Source organism: Mercenaria mercenaria, unplaced genomic scaffold, assembly GCF_021730395.1.
Source record: "Mercenaria mercenaria strain notata unplaced genomic scaffold, MADL_Memer_1 contig_757, whole genome shotgun sequence".
Lineage (NCBI taxonomy): Eukaryota > Metazoa > Mollusca > Bivalvia > Venerida > Veneridae > Mercenaria > Mercenaria mercenaria.
The window spans coordinates 52,001-72,061 of NW_026463656.1; positions in this window are offsets into that span (position 1 = coordinate 52,001).

The window sequence follows — 20,061 nt, forward strand, 5'->3', positions numbered from 1 at the left end:
TAAAAATCAAATTGTTCTCCTTAATTACCGTCAAATAGAAAAATCTATGTCAACATTATATTTTTGTTTGTAATTTTTATAAAGTGTTTATAAATTTAATACTTGTGAATGCAAAAAAATCTTATGATCGCATAACTTAAATTTATTAAAATTTCGAAATGTGATGAACAACATATGTGCCATATGTTAAAGTACACAGTCATACACATTATTATTTTCGGCCACATATTCAGTTCTTCGTTGAAACAATTAACAACTCTGTGATATACATATGTTGTGTTTTATAACAAATGACCCCTTAGTGTGACATATGTAGATATTTGATTTTGGTAGTAATATTAAGGTGTTATCTGATAAAACATGTTGCTCATCTAAAGAAAATCCATTTTTATTTCTACCAAATCATGCATAAATATGTATTTTCACTATAAGGAAATGTTTGACGGACACCGACCACAGCTGACATCTCAAACATCTCATTGGGTATCATAATCAAGTTTGCGTCTTGTGTTGTGTGAATCAGTAGTTTAAGGTATTAGGTCACTAATAGTAATGTTTACAAAATGGCCTTTGCTTGGTATATTCTGAAAGGTAACCGTGTTTTGCACTATTTTGCAAATTTTAAACAACTTTTACCGTGCCGTTTTTTATAAATTTTGAATAACTTATGGTAACTCCTTAAGCTCATGTAGAGACACATTTCAAAGTGATAGCCACTATCCAAAACGTTTGCAGAAAATTCATTTTACCATTAATTTCAATAGAAGAAACATCAAACTATTGGAAAACAATTATAAAACACAAAATAAAAATGTCAATATCATTTTTTCTATGGTGCCTCAAGTAAACGGATATAATGAGACAGAATTCATGCTTCAACATTGAAAAAAAAAGGTCGAATGATGTGTTTCTGTTTTGAATTTTGCTTACTCCATTTAAAAATAACCTTAGGGAAGATGTAAAACCTACCTAAATTTCTTCCACAATATATAATCTAAGAGTGAAAGCAAAATAGAGAACTTTCACCGCGTGTAACTCAATATTTTTAAAGATGTGTAACTCTACCCCTTCTGTTTAAGTAGTAAATTCACTTTGAACACCAAGAAATCGCTTATAATATTCATCTTTTTCCACTTTTGTACAAAAAATCAATAACAAGTCTTAAAAGAAGTAAAAACTTACTAGTAAAAAAGGAAAATAAGGGAAAAAATATTTGGTCCCAGTAGGGCTTGAACCTATGCACCCCTAAGAATTGCAGTAAAAGTAGGTTTATGGTAGGAATTGAATACTCTTCAAAAAGGAGGTTCTCTATTAGTGATCTAATACCTTAAAATGAAATACATTTAGTTATGATTTTAATTGTGCTGATAATGTTTTATAAAGTAGTTCAAAATTAATGAGTATTCATTGTTCCGCCTACTATGGATTTCCCACATTCTACGAGGTGGAGCAATTACCAAAGCAGGGACTGCATACAAGAAATAATGTATCTACGCTACGCTCCGTTTCAGCAAACTTAATTGCATTAGAAGTTCAATAAATGATCTATAACCTATACTTACAATGTATGCAAGTACGGCGATACTTCAAAGATAGAGTCAGAGCACGCGCTTTGTGTGACGTCAAGATAAAGAAAAAAAGTTTCACGACAAGGTGAATGAATAATTTATTGTGGATGAGGCGGGGTTAACGGTTACCTGTCAGGATTACTTCAAAAATAGTTTCAGCTGCACCGTTTTTGTGACGTAAACGTGCAACTCTATCGATTTCAAAAATGTTGAAGGGGCAATTTGATCTGCAAGCAGTAGTAAAATTCCTTGGTCTTCTCCCAAAGTCAAATAGGAGCACTTGGCCTCTTGTAGGTGCAGTTTGAGCTGAAAAACATTCAAACAACTTCTTCTTCTTATGAAACACTTGATGGATCTTCATCACATTTTGTCTGTCGCAGTATTATAAATTCCCTGGCTCCTTCCCTTTTAGGGGCTGCTAGCACTACCATAGAAATACCTTTAAATGATACTGCTCGATAGATCTATATCACACTTGGTCTGTAACATCATAATAATGTCCTGTCTTCATTTTTATTCAAATGGGAGCACTTAGACCCCCTTTTAGGGCTTCGAAATAAATTTAAACAACTTCTTTTCATGAAGCGCTTGATGGATCTTCATTCATTGTCTATAGCTTTCTTATAAAGTCCTCTCTTGTAACATGGGGACATCTGGCATCATTAAGGGGACACAATATAGCTAGCTAAAAACAGAAATTTCTTTAAATGTCTGTTTTCCTTGAACGTCTTGATAAATTTTCATTTATTTTGATCTTACCATCATTGGAAAGTCTTCTGTCAAATTTGTTTATATAGGAAATGGGGTACTTGACCTGTTTTATGTTTTTATACTTAACGCAGTTGTTACCATTCATGATTAAGTGTTGCATACATATCTTCAAGAAACAAACAAAGACAAATATCAAACAGAGAATGCCACGTACCAAAAACGCAGCCTCCCCAAAACGAAACCCACAGCACGCAAATGTGCACACCATAAACACAAACACACACACAAAAACACATACTCGCACACAAAGCCAACACACGAGGACAAAACGAACAAACAAAGGAACACAGAGGGGCATCGCCTTGGAACGGTCAGTGGCAAAAACACCACTGGGGAGCTTAAACCGGTTTATGGTGCGCACCCAACCTCACTCTTACCCCCACCATGTTCCAAAGACACGGGACAGTGTAAATAAAAGTAATCCCCTCCAGGTGAATCTCTAACAAACGTAATGGAAACAAAAAGGCATGGCATGTAAAACACAAAAATGCTCGTGTATAAATATATAAAAAGCAAACCTTAAGACCCAAAAACGTATGTACTCAATGCCTTGGCAGAAGGTCGCTATGGCCTGTAATTTTCCTTATTCAAGCAGAATAATTTGGTTGTGCTGTTTGCTGTTTTAGACGTCTTTATCAACCAAACCTTTGATAAGAGGGAACGTACTTGATCTAATCGACATAATACTTGTTGGTAACATAGGTTTTGTTTTGAAGTTTAAATAAGCTGTACATTTTATCTGTTTTAGTAATATAAAAACAAAATGACTACAAAAGTATTTTTATTGCTGCATAAATGTGTTTTATTCAGAGGAAAACAGGTGTTAGTGGCACAAAAACTACTGTTGGTCGAAACGGTATACCTTTGTTTATTCTGAGATAATGAATCTGATTTAAGTTTTTTTCTATTTGAATTATAAATTGTGTTCATTACATATGGATCAAACAATCGTCTTAAATGTTACAGAAATCTTTTTTACCTTTCTTTGAGCTACGTCACTTTTTAGAACAGTTAAATAATTGTTTGATGCCGACATATCATCTCTGCTCAATTTGCCATTTTCACTTTTTATTAACGTCAGTTACAGCTGATTCATCATAGTGCGATTGGAGAAATAAAAAAAAACAATCTGGTAAGAATCTGAAATGTTTGTATTTATTACTGTGGAGCTGTCTACACAATAGTAAATACAGAAATTGTTTTACTCATAGGAAATAGCATTGTTTGTTGCAGATTTACTTATGGTGTAGACTTTCAAATACTTAGAAATAGTGATAAAAATGTAATATGTATGTATAGAAATGATCTTTTTATTTTTACAAAAATTAGTTAATGTTAACTAGATTTCCTAAATAAATGTTTCAGTGACTGAGAGAGTAAGAATTTCTGATAATTGAAATAACTAGGAGACGACTGAAAACCAAGAACACATTCGCAGCTCCTATTTAATCAAAGTATGGCAGATAGTAATGTTTCATACATGAAGCGGTTTAGACACATTGGTTTTCTGCTGTTCGTATGTTTGTCAGTTTTTCCGTCTGTATGCCACAAAGATTTTTCGCCCAACTCCTCCGACACCGCAGGATGGATTCACAACAAACTTTATATGAATGATAATTGCCAAGCGTAGTTGTGCATATCGTCGGCATTTTCTTGTTTTTATGATTTTCAGTTAAATTATGGCCCTTGATTCATCAATTTGTATGATGTTTCGGCAACTTCTGTTAAATAATGGTGTTGATTTCCACCAAACCTTACAGGAGTAATCAATGTCAAGCCTTATTAAAGATATCACTGGCATTTTCCGGTTCGATGATTTTCAGCAGAATTATGGTCCATGATCTATCAAATGTAATGATATTTTGGCCACTTCTTTTATATAATTTGGCGGATTTCCATGAAATCTTACAGAAGTATTAAGTGCCAAGTTAAGTTATATATATCATCGACATATTTTGGTTCAGCGATCTAGAGCAAGGTTATGGCATTCAATCTTGTCCGGCCAATACCACCAGGAGGAATTGCAACAAACTTCATAAAAGTGGTCATAGCCAAGCCTACTTGCGCATATCATAACCATATTCCTGTTTAGTGTTTTACGACAGAGTCTCGCCCTATATTCGTCAAACTTTCGATATTGTAGACATTTCTCTTATACTATAGTAGGAGATTGCAACCATTCCTTAATGGAGTTATCAGTACATTATGCATATCATCGACATGTTCTTGCCCTTTATTTGTCAAATATTAAGATATTTTTGGCAACTTTTCTTACACAATTGTAAAGATTTCCAACAAACCTTAAAGGAGTCATCAGTGCCAAGGTTAGTTATCCAGTTGATTTCTTAACACCCCAAGGGTCTTCTTACAGATGTTATTACATTGGCTATGTCAAATACATTATAACTCCTTATTGATTTAAACATGACGTTTTTATTTTAAAAGAAATTGTAGTTGATATGAACTTAATGGATAGAAATAGAATAAGTAATGTTTGAATACAAAGCTATAACTCGGCCGTATTTCTTTTATTTCATTAGCAGTAAGATTATTTTCGAAACATACGTATGGAATTTAGTCTTACGAACGAAGCTGTTATTAAAGAGGATAGAAGAACTCCAATCTAAAACGAAGAAAAAGCGTCTTGGACTTATTGCTCTTATTTTTTCCGGATCTGAATTTCAAATTCTTTTTTTTCCCGGTTAAATTTTAAAATTATGCCTGTACTGGGGGCGTTTTGGGTTTTGTAGATTAATTGTTTTTGAAAAACCCAAATGTTCAAGTCGGTCTCTATTATTCCCCCTTATTTGCTTTCTGTATTTCGGCTTTTCTGAATTAATTTACTTTTAAATTTTTAAAATGAAACCCTGTTTTCCTTTTTAAATTTGGCACTCATGCCCCCCCCCCCCCCCAAAAGTCAAAATCTGTAAGTATCAAAAAAACGGGGCCTGGGTAGTAGAGGGTTTGATGTTCATGTTTGCTAAATTTTTTTTTAAAAGTGTTAAAACGGGATTTGTTTTCTTTTCCCAAAAATCCAGAAAAAGGGAAAACGACCCGTATGCAAAAATTGACACCCGTTAGGGCCCCAGTGCTTCATACTTTGTAAACCTGGATATAAAATGATTGGCCCAGAAGTTTACTTGTGGGGGCCCCAAAGGGAAATTGGAGCAGCGGCACAACATATTGTAAAATTTTAAAGGTTTTTTTTTTTTTTTTTTTTGTTCAAACGTTTTCAAGTTATAATAAATTGCAATCGAGTCATACCCATGTAAGAACTTATAAACAAGTGAAAGAGGAAAATTTAGAAAAGGTCTAAAAGCATTTCAATATCGTCTTACAACTAAAAAAAATTGCCATCGGTTCAATTACAAAAGTGTTTTTTTAATAACGTTCATCACAGATTCCCCGGTTTTAGTAAAAGGGGGAAAGGGGGTTTATTTTACAAATTATCCCCCCAGTAAAAAAGTTTTTTTTAAGAAATTAAAACCTGTTTGTCTAGTAAAATATGGATTTAAAACTTTTTTTAAAAAATTTTAAAATTCCCCTTTTTCAAAAGTTGTCTTTTAAAAAAAAAACCCCTTTAGAAACGTTTTCCCGTTCCTTTTCCCCGGGGATGACGAAACTATGCTTCCTTGGAAATCCATAAAATAAAAAGGGGTCTGAAACCTTTCGCACTGTCCCCCCTCATTGCCTCATTGATTTGTATGGAAAAGTGGTTTTACTTGGGGAGACGGGTTAGAAACTGGTACGGGAACCAAAAACACTGGTTATTTTAATTCCCTTTCTACCCAATCAATGCCCCCTAAACCAAAACCAAAAAAAAGCAAAAATTACAACGTTTATCAAAACTTTGAAATTTTTCATCTTGATGTAATGCCATAGTTTTTTGTGTAAGCACACTGCCATGTGAAAAAAACCTCTCGACCATTTGTTTCTGAATTATAAAGTACAGCTTTTTTTCTTTTACTTGTTTTAGACTGCGGGAACCCCTGACGAACCCGTTAAATAAAAAAGTTTTCGTATCGAAGGGGCACAACGTATCAGTCAGGGGGAAAACTACGGTTGTAAAAGGGCTACACGTTATTTGGAGATAACAGTACCATATGTAAAGAAAAGGGTTTTTGGGACTGTTCTTTCCCTGTAAACTGAAAAAATTAAATGGTATTATTTTAACTTATATTTTTTTTTCCCAATACTTTTTTCCCGAAAAAAAAAGGGATATGAAAAAAGGGGGCTCCCCTCATTCGCCCGTCTCTTCACCCGGAAATTTAAAAGATTCGATGTGGGGCACCAAGAAAACTTTCCCTTAGCCCCCCAAAGGGTTAAATTTGTCATATTGGGTTTAAAAAAAAAAATTTTTTAAGCATGCTCTTTTTCGTTCAATTCCTCTCCCAAACCTTGAAGGATTTTAAATTTTTACTTGCAAGGGTTTCGAATGTCCCCAGAGTTAAAATGAGTCTTATTCGGGCGAAAATTTCAAAACTTTAGCCCGATGTTGGTCAAACAGGGGGTGTTAGCAGGGTCTCTTTTTGCCCGGGTCTGTCACCTCGGCATACATCAAGGGATTTTCCGGGCTTGATGTTCCGGATAAATGACGACGAATCGAGAGAAAGGGGACCCACAATCTTAGCTGTAAGTCCAATGAAAACATTTGGGATTTTAAAAGGTTTAAACTTGCCCTTAATTAAGCCCGGGATCTTTGTAAAATAATGATTGGGACGTGTCCGCCATCCCCGAGCTAGATCCTGAGCCCCCAAGCCAAAAGGGACACACTTAAAGGGCCCAAAGGGTTAATTTTATTCTAATGCCCGGGTTCATCAAAAGATTTCATTTAATATGGTATGAAAAAAAACCCCATTTTGGGAAAAAACTTGTCGCTTCGTGGCACCCCCCCCCCCCCCCCCATTTAAAAGGTCTTTTTCCACAACATTTAAGATCTAAACGATTTTAAGTCATTTTTTGTCTGGTCAATTTTTTAGTAAGCCCTTTGATCCCCCCCCTTGTAGGTCCTTTGTCACTTTCCGGGGCCCCAGGCTAATTTTTCTCTTTTTTTGGGAATACGTTTAATTACCCTTTTTATGAAAAAATTAAGGAACAGGGGTTTTTTTTCCCGGGTTTTCCCCAATTTAAATCTAAAAATAGCATTGAAATTTAGAGAAATGATGTTTTTGTATGGGTGTATTTTATTTTTTTTGATTCCTTTGGGTTCATGGGTCCGTTAAATTTAGTCCACTTAAGTTTGTTTTGGGGACGTGGGGGTGTAGCACTTTTTTTTTTCCTCAAATAAAAAAAGACCGATAAAAACGAGATTGCTTGTAAGTTAAAACGTAATTTCCAGAATTCAAACCAAGGCATCAGAGATATTATTTTATCATATCATTTTAGATGGTCCTTTCTGTGGGAATTCTGATTTCAAACAGCTACCTAGTAGAAAGACATGGCTTTCCCGTAGATCTAACCAGTCAGTCTTGAATAAATCCCTGAAAAACCCAACCATGTTTATGTGCTGTAATATTATTTAACTTACAAAATGCCCATATTAAATTTTGAAAAATGATTTCGGTCTGTTTTTAGATTGTCTTAAACCAAAAACCACCCCGGAAAAATGGTAGCGTTAATAAAAAAAAATGGAAAAACTTTTGGATTTTGGGTAACATTTTTTGAAATTACTGGTTTCGTTTTGAAAGGTGCAAAAACAGCTTTTTTGTCTGTTAAATTGTTTTGGGATGTGCCGCCCAACCTTTTTGGCATTATCAAGGGGTTTTGTAATTTTTTCAAAATTTTTTTGTAGTTTAAATAAAATTAAAAAAAAAAAATTGAAAGTTACAATCCTGTCGGGGCGGGGTTTTTTTGGGTTTTTTTGTTAAAATAGATGTTGGGGATTTTTTCCTAAACAAACCAACTTTCATTTTTTCCTTCTTACCGAAATCTGTTTCTTTGAAAGTCCCAAGGTTTTTATTTATGCTTCTCGAAAATTTTGTGGGTTAAAATTTTTGTAAAGTTTTTCTAGTGCTCATTAAAAGTTTTAAAAAGCAAGTAACACTTTTAACTTCATTTTGAAAAATTTTCCAAGGGGGGTTTTTTTTATTTTTGTTGTTTTAAATGTTTTTTGAGGCTTTGGGTAAAAAAAATAATACAAAAATTTCCCCTCACAACCAATCAAATTTAATTTTTGCAGACAATTTTTGCTCAAATTTTGTTTAATGGTGGTCCCAGATGTAAAAACTCAACCCGGGCATTGGGGGAACACTTTTAAAAAGATTAAACATTTAAGGTCAACGGCGTTTCAAAAAGGAGCAAAAATTACTGAGTAAAGGCCCTGTCGCCCAAATTTAGATTTTCTCGCATTTTTAAAATAAATTATTTATTTTAAATGTTTTGTACTTTAAAATCAAAAAGGGAAATTTTTTTTCAAAAAAACCCAATTATTTTTTATTTCACAACGGGGAAAAGGGAAAAAGGGGGAAAATGTAACAGAAAATAAAAATTTAAAGCAATAAAAATAATAATATTGATTTTTTTTTTAAAAAATTTTGGATAAAAGGGGATATTTTTTTACATTATACATAAAAGTTACATTTACTTTATAAAAAGTATATGTGCTCTTTTAATATTATCGAAAAAATTTAAATTTGTTTTTTTTATTTTTATGGGAACATATTGAAAATTTTTTCAAAGCTGTAGGAAAATCATAGAAACATTTTAAAAAAGATCATAACTTTTTTTTAGTGCTTATTTGTGTGATTTGTAATCCCCCTTTTTCGAAACCGTGAATATTTTTCCCGGAATGAGATCACACAGTTTTTCTCCTATTCTTTGCATTCGTGTGAACCCAGGAAGCAGCAAAAATATGAAAAAAAGGTAAATACAGTTTTTTTAAATAATTTTAAATATTTCTTATTTACGGGGGAGGTGAAATTGAGGGTGTTTAGATGAGATGCCAATGGCGGGGAAGGTATACCCCCCCCCCCATAAAAAAAAAATGTATATGCACATTTATTCTTTTTCATTATTTGATTAATGGTCATAATTTTTCTTGTCAAGTATATCCAATTTTTTTTCAAAGAAAAGTTTATTCTGTATTATACCAGTATTAAAAACTAAACCCAAAAAATTAAGTCAAAAGTAAGGGCACAAAACGTTTTAAACCCTTACTTCAGATTTCCTGATGCAAAAAATTTTCAAAAACTACCAAGAAAATTTTTGAGAAAAATTTTTTTCTGTGTTTCATTTTCTTACATTTTATTTAAATTTAAAAACCCAAAAATTTTTATTTTGGAATTAGTTAAAACCCCAAAGTTAAAATAAATTTAGTCTATTTTTGGAAACTGTCCCTTTTGACCCTGAATTTTTGGGACCCCAAAAATTATTTTAAAAAATTTAAAAAGGGGCTTACGTTTGAATTCGGGGGCAAAATTTCCCCCCAAATTGTTTTTAAAGCTTTAAATTTTTGAAAACAATCATTAAAAACAAAAAAAAATGCAAAAAAAAACAAAAGGCCACCATTATTGAAAAATAGATATCTGTTCTTAAAAAACATTTTTTACCCCCAAAATGCCGTTTTAAGGGGGAAATTGATTTTTTTTAAATTTCCCGGGGCCCTTTAATTCTATTGCATTTTTTGTGTTTGGGATAATTGCCCTTTCAGTTTTTCAAAATTTGAAAAAATTTCTGTTATTTGGGAAACATTTCGCCCATCTTTTAATACAGAGAATTCTAGCGTACGTCCTTGAAGAAAATTTTGCCCCATTCTTTGCCCTAACTTAAAAGGTACAAATAGTTTCTTTAAATCGGGACGCTTTCAAAGAAATAAATACAATCCATGTATATCTAAAATTTTAAAAAAAGTAAAAATACAAAAAATTTTAAGATAAAATAAATTTCCCTTTTCAAGTCTGAAACGTAAACTCCTTTTTTTTGCTTAAATGAAATTGAAAACCAGGAAAATTTTTGCCTTACATTTACGTGGGCAAACAATTTAAATGTAATAAAGCTTTTGGAAATTTAAAGGGATTTAACGTTACATTACATTAATGAGTTTTTAAAATAACAACGGTGTTTCCCTCATGGCCAGTACTTTTTGGTCTTCGTAAAAAAGGGGAAAAAATAAGGCGAACTTTGACCGGTAAAATTACACATAGTTTTCCCCCGCGAAAAAGGGGTTTTTTTTCCCCGAGTATACCTTCTCCTTTTGGAATCTTATAAAAAAAAACCAACCCTCAGTTTAAGCAAATTCCGTAAGTAAAAATTGTCAAAGTTATTTGAAACAACAAATTTTTTAACTTTAATTTCCAATATGTTGCGGTCCCTGCGAAAATTTTTCACGAATTTTGATTTTCTGCATCATTTTTTTAAATAGCCAGGTTGACGGTTTATGCAGTACGGACTGGGAACATGCCCGTTTCCCCAAAAAGGCGTTATCTATTTTCTGGATTATTTTAAAGGACCACAGTCTTAAAAAGAAGTAGGAGACAAACGCCCTTGACCTCATACTAGAACAAAACTCTATCGGGTTTGGGAAACAATTAAATGTAGGTTTGTTCGCCTGGGGGAGGGCAAACATGGAGCAAAAAATGGGGTTTTAAAACAAAATATGAAAGACAAAATGTTGCGTTTTTAATGAACTCTGTTTAAATTAAACCTTTGTTTATTTTTTTTGGGACTGTACCAAAATGTTGTTGTTTGAAAACATTATTTATTTTTAATCAGAAAGTGTCTCATAGAAACTGGGGGACTCGCGTATCCCCTTTTCAGAGGAACGACCCAACTGTTTGACGCAAAACCCTATTCATAACGTTTTTCCCATTTTTTGGAGTGGAATAACTCAAAAAAGGGGTATGTCTAAAGGGTTTTTCCCCCATTAGGTTTTTTTGTCGGACAAAGTTGTCTTTGATATTTTTGTATTGAACATTTTTTTTAAATTAAGTTTTTAATATATTCATCATGTTTTGGGTCGCAAATTAAAAACCCACTTTTTGGGGTTAAAGATGCGAAGGAATTAAAACCACAGGGCGCAGCCCGAGTGATATAATGCTACGCATCTAAAACAAAAACATGTTTTAAATTCAAGAGAAAAATTCACAAAATGAGATATATTTTTTTCGTTTTCAAAAACTTTTATAAAGGATTTTTAAAGTCCCACCCTTGTCGGCAGAATTAAATTTTTCCCCGTTTTCAATGGGGTTCTTTTTTGCGCGCCCTACGCCGTTTGGGACGCTATGACAAATATTTGTGACGCCCAGAACAGTGAATGTTGTTTAAAATTTCACTTTTTTCCCTCTTCTTTTTTTTAATGGGAAAATGAATCGGATGTGTTAGAATTTTGATTTTTTTCAGACCCCACTGTATATTTTTTTATTGCAATATGATAGAAAAAACATTGTTCTCAAAAAATCGGGAAAAACTTTAAAACTTAGGTAATATACCCTTAAAACCCCTTGATAACGCCATTTTTAAAGGGGATTTTAAAAAAAATTTATTGGGGATTTTTTAAAGTAAAATTTTTTGTCACAAATAATTTAAACATAATCCCAAAATACAATTTTTGTTTAACTTTAAAATTTAATTAAACATAAAAAAGTCGTTTTGTCTGGGGATCTTAGATTCATTTTATCAATTCCGTCTTTCTCATAAAGTACCATTTTTCCCCTGGTTCCTTTGAGGAGTGTTCAAATTGAAAACGCTCCTTAGCATAGGGAAATTTGAATGCACTAAAATTTAAGAAAAAACATTTTCAACCAAGACCCGATTTTTTTGCAGGACGTTGTTTTTCAATTGATCTTAGAAATTCGAGGTCCCACAGAAAAACCCACAAATGACTTTCTGCCCAGAACCCCCCAAATCCCCCTTATTCACCAAAATTTGGGCCTTTTGCCATTCTTTTTAAAGATTCTAAATTTATAAAAATGCTTTTTTTACTACATTTGGACTTTGCTAAAATTTTAGAAGAAAACCAAAACCTTTAAACAAACCACAGAGGGGACACTTTATCGATATTCCCCTTTGGCCCCAATCTTTTTTTCATAAATGGGTTGTTTGATCAAAAAAAAACCCAAATGTTTCTGTTTTATTCTTTCGGGGTTTTAAAAATTTTCAAGTAGGGCTTTTTTGCATACACAAACAAATATTAAGTGAAGGTCTCCCCCCGTTTAAAATTTTTCCCCAACATTGGTTTGTAGTCACGGACAAATTTTCTGTAAAAACCGGGCGAATTTGGGAATTTATTTATTGTTTTATTACGTTCGTCTTTTCAGTTATTTTAAACAAACCTTTTCAGTGTATGTGATTAACTTCCCCTTCTTAAATATGTGGAAAAAGTGTGGGAAACCGGGATTTTGGTATAGCATTCAATAAAATGCAGTAAAAATCAACTTTCGGGTTTTTTTCCCCCCAAAAAAATAAGGGCTTTTTTAAACGCTTGGTTCCCACCCGCTTTTTAAAGGGTTAGGGACCAAAACCCTCTAGGGACTGGCAAAATTTTCAGCCCCGGATATACTGTGATAGTCCTTTCGGGGACAAAAATGATCTAAAAATCTTGCTGGGGGAAATTTAAAAATCCAATTTTTTGTTTTTTACCAATTATGGCCGCAATAACACCCACATAGGGGACCTTTGGGCATTGGGAAAATTATTTTTCCTGATTATTTAAATATAATCGACTTAAACCCACAATTGCATTTGGGTTGGGAAATTGGGCGTAAGTCCACAAATCGTCCACTTAAACCGGGGCAGGTAATAAAAACAATCGGGAAAAACCCCTAAAAAATACACCGAAATATTAAATATTTGAAAAAGTTTGCATTTTTTTTGTATTTTCGCAGTTTTTTTTTAAAAACACAAATTTGTTTTTTTACATGCACCGTCTTTGTTTTGCAAAAATTTTAAATTTAATAAAAATTTTAATAAATAAATTTAAAAAAGGGGGGACTTTGTGTAAATAAACTCGGGAGATATGACTTATTTAGGTTTTTTGACAGAAACTTTCTAAAAAAATTATTTTTACCAAATACTTAATTTTTATAAAGCCCCCCCCGCCCCCCAAAGGGGGGTTTTTAAAAAATGGGGATGCTAATATTTTTTTGATTTTCTTTTCATTTTCCCTTTTCCGAACCAAAAAGAAGTAAAAACTTATTTCTGATGGTATTTATTCTTATGTTATTTTTAAAACTATGACCAAGAACAGGGGTCGCTAAAAATTGGACAAAAACATCCACACTCGGGGTTTCCCAGCCTACGCGAAAAAAGGGATTTTTAATAGAAACCACAAAAATATAAAGTCAGCAAAAAAAAGGGACAAACTTTTAACCCAGGTACATATTGTCTAGGATTTAACCCGCTTATAAGTTTCGCGAGTCTGCGCATTAAAAAAACATGGAAGAAATTTTTTAAGAAAAAACAAGTTGCCTTTTTTTTTTTTTTTGGGCCCAAAACAAAATGGGGGGTGCTTTTTTTTGGAGCCGCAATTTTGTCTATACGAAAAAAGACATATATCATGCCCAAAAAAAATACGGTAGGCTTACAAAATTTTGAAAATATAAAAGGGTATACTATATTTTTGTTAGCCAAAGGGAAAGGGTTGGGGCCCCTTTTAAATTTGTGGGGGGGACCCAAAAAATATTAGGATATATGCACGGGGGGGGAAGTTTACTCAAAGGGGGGGGGTTTTCTTCTGAAAACCCTTTCCCATTTTTCTTCTGTTTAATTTTCCCCGGAGTTCTTCTGTTATCTGTAACAAAAAAAGGAATCGTCGTAAAAAGGGGTTTTTATAAATCTTTAAAAAGAAGTTTGGGGTTAAAACTAAATTTTTGATGATAAAGGTTGCCTCTTTTTTTTGTGCAATTGTCAAAAAAAACGGGTTTAGTTAATAATCATCCCCCCACTTCTTTAAAATCAAAATTTTGGTACAATATAAAAATCTTTTGCTTATTCATCCATATTAATCTACTCTTTCACGTTTTTTTAAACCTCACAAAACGCAATATCCAAATTTTAGTGAAAATTCTGCAAATATAAACCACTGTCTAACAATTTTATACCCGATTTTTCTGATGTTAGGGGAGTTCAGGTGAAAAATTTGAAGAGGTCACAGATTTTCTTATGATAACTTTTGTTATTTCCAGGGGGTTTTTTTTTTAGCTTGTTAAGATACTTTTAAACTAATTTTATTTTTTAGAAAAGGGGGTTAATCAGGTTTTTTAAATTAAGATATTTTTTCCCCCGGGGATGTAATTTTGGTTTTTATAAAGTTTATTGAGTCTTTTTTTAAAGTTAAAAAAATGTGAGTAAAATAAGTAATTATATATATTTAAAAAAGAATAGGTTTAAAAAAAACCCGTAAAATTTTATTGTTCATTCTAAACAATGGATTGCCCAATTTTTTTGAACCCAAAAGTTTTGTGGATTCCCCTTTTGGGTTGATCTTGAATTTTAAACAAAACCTTTTTCTTTTAAATTTGGGGGCATTAAATGCTTTAATTTTTCCCGAAGCTGTTTTTTCTGAAGTGGTTTTTTGCAAATTTCTATGTACGACTGCCCGTTTTTAATCCAGGATTTTTTTTGTTTCTTGTTTTGCATATTCATAAAATGACCTTTTTCGTTGAATTTAAAATGTGGAGGTTGAAAAGGCCAAATGCTAGGTAAAGCTTTAGATAATTGAGCCGTGTTATGGGGAAAAACCCAAAATAGTGGCTTTGTGGGCCCGCATGGATCCAAAACCGCCTGGGATTTCCCCGAGTTGGTTCAGGGGTCCGTGCTATTCACTTTCATTGGGCTATTGAATTAAAAGAAATCGTTGCGGACAGGAGGGGCCCTGACCCCGACTGCGGGATGCGCCGGCTGGTTGGATCCATGCCCGGTCGTAAAGCCCCTTTGTTTTGGGTTTTTACATGGGCACGGCTCAATTGCCCCCCCCCCTTTTTTTAGATGTGCAGTCAATTTTAAATTTCGTCACAAACTTCCCGACACGTCTGAAACAGTTGCTCATGTTGAAAAATTCCCCTGAAAGGGAAAAACGGATTAAAAACATTTAGGCCCTGGGCCCAAAAATTAAAAACCCTTCGTGACCATGCTAAGACAAGAAGGAAAAATTCAAAATTAAAAATTTTTATTGTATGATATTTTTTGTAAGGACCAAAATTTGCCCCGCGACATAGGGTTTTACCCATAAACAACAAAAATTGTACAAAAACAAAACAAAAAAACTTTAACGGCCCAAAAAGAAATTATACCCAAAACCCCACCAAATTTTAGCTTTAGATGTACATGGAAAATTTTCATATAATTTTTTTAAGGATAATTGTGTTTATGCAAATTTTTTTTGTTTTTTTTTTTATGTTTTTATAACCCAAAAAAATTTTAAACCTTTAAACCCAAAGCTTTTTGCATACTATGTTTACAGTTGTATTCATATCAATAGTTTTCATAAAATGTAAAAATGTTAAAAAATAAAGGGTTTTATATTTCAGTAAAATAATTTTTAACTTTTCCATCATAAATTTTTCTATTTATTCATTTATAGAAAATTTTAAAGGGGAAAAGAAAAAAAAAAACAGTCACAATGCGACCCTTTTAAAATAGGGTGAATTTTAAAAGTGACTGGGGTAAATTTTTTCATAAAACTTAAAATTTTTAATTTTCATAAATTTTTTACGAGTGGGATTTAAAATTTTAAAAGCGCCCGACTACTGCGTTTTCCAAAAGGGGGTTTTTTCCTCATACTTTCATAACTAAATTTGTCTTAAAGAATATCATTAAAAGCAATTAAAGTGAATTTTAAAAATGCTTTTCTATACAATCCCCTTTATCAGAAAAAGACCTTTTGCATTTTCCCGAAAGGGTATAAGACGTTTTTGAGTCCAAATTTTGGTTTTGTTTTGGAAAAATAAAAAGGGGGAGTAGTAATCATCATTAAGGGGCGGGACACAAATCCCTTTTAAAAATAACCCTTGTTTTGAATTAGAAATTTTAAAAACAAAACGTTATATTTGGGAAATCAAAAACACAATATCATACTCATAAAACCACAAAACTGTGGTTATTTGAAGTATGAAAATGGTGTTTTTGAGTAACATTAGAAAAAACGGGTTTTAAAATTGTTAGAAGGGGGTTTATGTTTTTTTCAGCTTTGCAATAAAATTAAACTATTTTCGTGGGGGTGGGATTTAAGAACGTGAATGAGTTTAAAATAATAACCCCCTTTTTGAATTTTTTGTCCCCAAAAATGTCGATTTCAAAGAAAGTGGCGAAAATTAATTAAAACTAAACCGTTTTTTTCCCGGGCAAAATTGGCACAAAACTGAGCAACCTTGATCATCAAAAAATTTAGTTTTTTCAAACCCCCCCTCCTTTTTTTAAAAATTGAAAAAACCATTTTTTGGACCCATTCCTTGTTTTGTCATATAGAAATTAAAAAGAACCTGTAACGTTTTCCGGGAAATCCGTAACATTTTTCAGAAGAAAAAAAAGACGGGGGTTAAACAGAAAACTCCATCCTTCGGAAAACTTCCTCCCCCGTGATATGGTAATCATGTATATCTGGAAAAATTTTACTTGATAAAAGGAGCATAAAACATATTGACCCAAAATTGAAAAAAAATGTTCTTTTAACCAAAAAAAGCCTTAAAGCGTTTATTTTGATTTATGGGGGGTTTTTAAACCCAAGGCATAAGGTTAAAATAGAAAAAATTTTATATTCAACAAAATTATACTGCGGAATATGGTATACAGGAAAATAAGTAAATACAAAAAACATTTGTTTTTAAACGAAAGAGATTGGGGTTTTTTAAGGGGGAAAGGAGGGTTTTATAACTAAGGCCGTAAAGTATATCCTGAAATATAAGTAACTGTACTAAAAAAGCCGGGAATTCTTTGTTTCGGCTAAGTCCTTTGAAAAACTTTTAAAAAGGGGTACAATTTTAATTATGTTTTGCAAAATAAAACCGGCACTTTACATCATTTACGTTTTTGAAATATACCCCAAATTCAGTTGAAGGTTTTAGGGAGATTGAAAAATTATCTGGACAAAGGGTAAAGGACAGTAGGGGGGAAAAAAAAGGGCGAAAACTTAAGGCGGCAACTTTTGTCGGGGGCACTCAAAAACAATTTTTTCTAAGAATCCCCTTTTTCTCTTTTTGTATTTTTTGGAATGCATTTTCTTGTGATTTTATTTAAAATGTAATATATTGCCAGGTCTTAAAAGGGAAATGGATTTTTCAACGTGAGTAGCAAAATGACCCCGATGTTTTGCAGTTTTAAGAAATGGAAACGGGGAAAAGCCTCGCATTCAGTCCCAAAAAACACCATCAGGGGTTGGATAACGAAAAACGGGTTTTATTTGTATTCCCCTGTCCCTGCAGTGTCAACCAAAGCAACTTGATTACAATTTTCCGGGACGGTGGGTCCAAAAGGATAAAGGGGGGCCACCAAAATAAGATGGGGTTTGGGTATGAGGATTTGGTTTTTTTTAAAAACGATGGTGTGAAACAAAAGGGCCCGTTATAGGTAACCCCCCCCAACATAAATGTTGTATTTTTACTAAAAATTTAAAATTTTTTACAATGCGGCCCTTTTATTTATTTTCAAAGGAATTTTTATCAATGACATTAAACCAAACATTTTGTTGAGAGGGCAACAAAATTTAAAGTTGAATGAATCAATTAGTTTTTTTTTTAATTTTTTTTTCAAAAGAATTAAAATTTAGGTGTTTAAAGCCTTTTCCCTTTAAAACAAGAGGTAAAAAAGTTTTTTTAACACTAACCCCTTATTTTAAAAAATATTTCAAAAAGGCCCCCAAATTTTTGCCCCCCCCCCCCCCCCCTTCCCAAGAAGGAGGGGTAATTTTTTTTGCAGATCGGGGTTGGGGCGGTCGGGCCCCTATGGAGAAACCAAACCCTTTTCCCGGGGGGTAACTCAAGAAAGCTTCGGCCTAAAGGGTTTTTGAAAATTTTTTAAAAGGGGGGTTGGTCATCAACCCGCAAATGATCCCCTTGATTTTGAGGTCAGTATTCCCAAAGGGAAGGGCACAGTTTACCTGAACGTAAAACGGTTTCCGGTGAAACCAAGAACGCTTTGGGCCCAGGGGGATGAAAGTTGATAGGGAAGGGTTTTTCATCACCAGCAGAAGGCCCCTATTTATTTTTTAGATCAGTATGTCAAAAGGGCAAGGGCCAGTGACCCTGAACAGTAAAACGGTTTCCCCGATGATAAATCAAAATGCTTGGGCCTAGGGTCCTTGGGAAAATTAATAGAGCGGGGAGGTCATGAACCCCCAAATGACCCCCATTGATTTTTAGGTAGTTAGTCAAAAGGGCAAAAAGGGCACAGTGACCAGGAACAGTAAAAATTTTTTTCCCGGGCCCCAAAAAACTCAAGGGGAAAGCTTAGGCTTTTGCCAAGAAAATTGATAGTGAGGTTTTTCATGAAACCCTAGTGATTTCCCATTGAATTTTTAGGTTTATTAGGTCAAATGTCAAGGTCACGGGACCCGGAAAAAATTAAAAGGTTTCTGGGTCTTCTTTTTCCAAAAAACCCCTGGGGCCCAGGGCTTTGATATTGGATGTAGCAAAATTATTGGCCTCTAGCAAGATTTTTCAGAAATTTTTCCCGGGGTGGAATATGGGGCCCCACCCCGGGGGGACATGGGTTTTATAGACTTTTTTAGGGAAAAAAATTTTAAAAAACCCTTTCCAAAACCCCCAAAGGTTTTCCCAAGGGGTTTGATATTTTGTATATGAAAAACTTTTTGGGGGGCCTCTACTAAAATTGTCCAAAATTATTTCCCCAGGGTTTTAAATATGGCCGCGCCCTGGGGGTCACATTGTTTACATAGACTTTTGTAGGGAAAAATTTTGAAAATCTTCTTGTCCCCAACCCCAAAGATAGGGCTTTTTATTTTTGTTTTGTAGCATCTTTTTGGTTTTCAACCCCAAAGGGGTTCAAATTATCCCTCTAGGGTCAAAAAAGGGGCCCCCTCCTGGGGCACATGGTAAAATATAGAAATTATAGGGAAAACTTAGAACCCTTAAGACTATAACCCACAACATTCAATTTTGGGGGCCCATGTATTTTTTCAATAGTGGGAAGTGAAAAACCCTTTACTTTAGTTGACCCGATCTTGACCTTGTGACCTAATTTTACATTTTTGAAGGGACAGGCTCCAAAATTTTGGGCCAAATTGGGTAGTTTTTTTGTTCCGAATAAACTTTGACCCTTTATTTTGACCTAGTGACCTACTATCAAATTTTCAAGCTTCAACCTTCAATTTTGGGAAAACAATTTCCTTTGCTTCGGTTCCCAAAAAGAAAATTTTTATTTTGAGATTGACCCAGACCTACTTCAAAATTTCTGAAGCTGCAGGCTTCAAATTTTGGCTGCATGCATAAAAATTTTTGTTTTTGATTTGACAATTTTGTTTTTTCTAGTATCTAATTTTCCCCATTTCTCAAGCTACAGCCTCCAAAATTTTTAAGCAAAACATTTTTCTGTCTACCGAAAAGAATTTTTAAAATTTTAAAAAGATCTAGTGACCTTTCTTTCACATTTTTTCAAACCCCAGCTTTCAAAATTTTGGGCCACATGCACGTGTTTTTTTAAAACCCAAAAAAAATTTAACCTTGATTTTTAACTCGAGCTAGACTTTAAAATTTTGGAAAAATTCAAAAATTTGGGCCCTTGGGTTGGGGCCAAGATCACTCTTTTGATCTTTTTGTTTTGGTTTAAAAGGGTT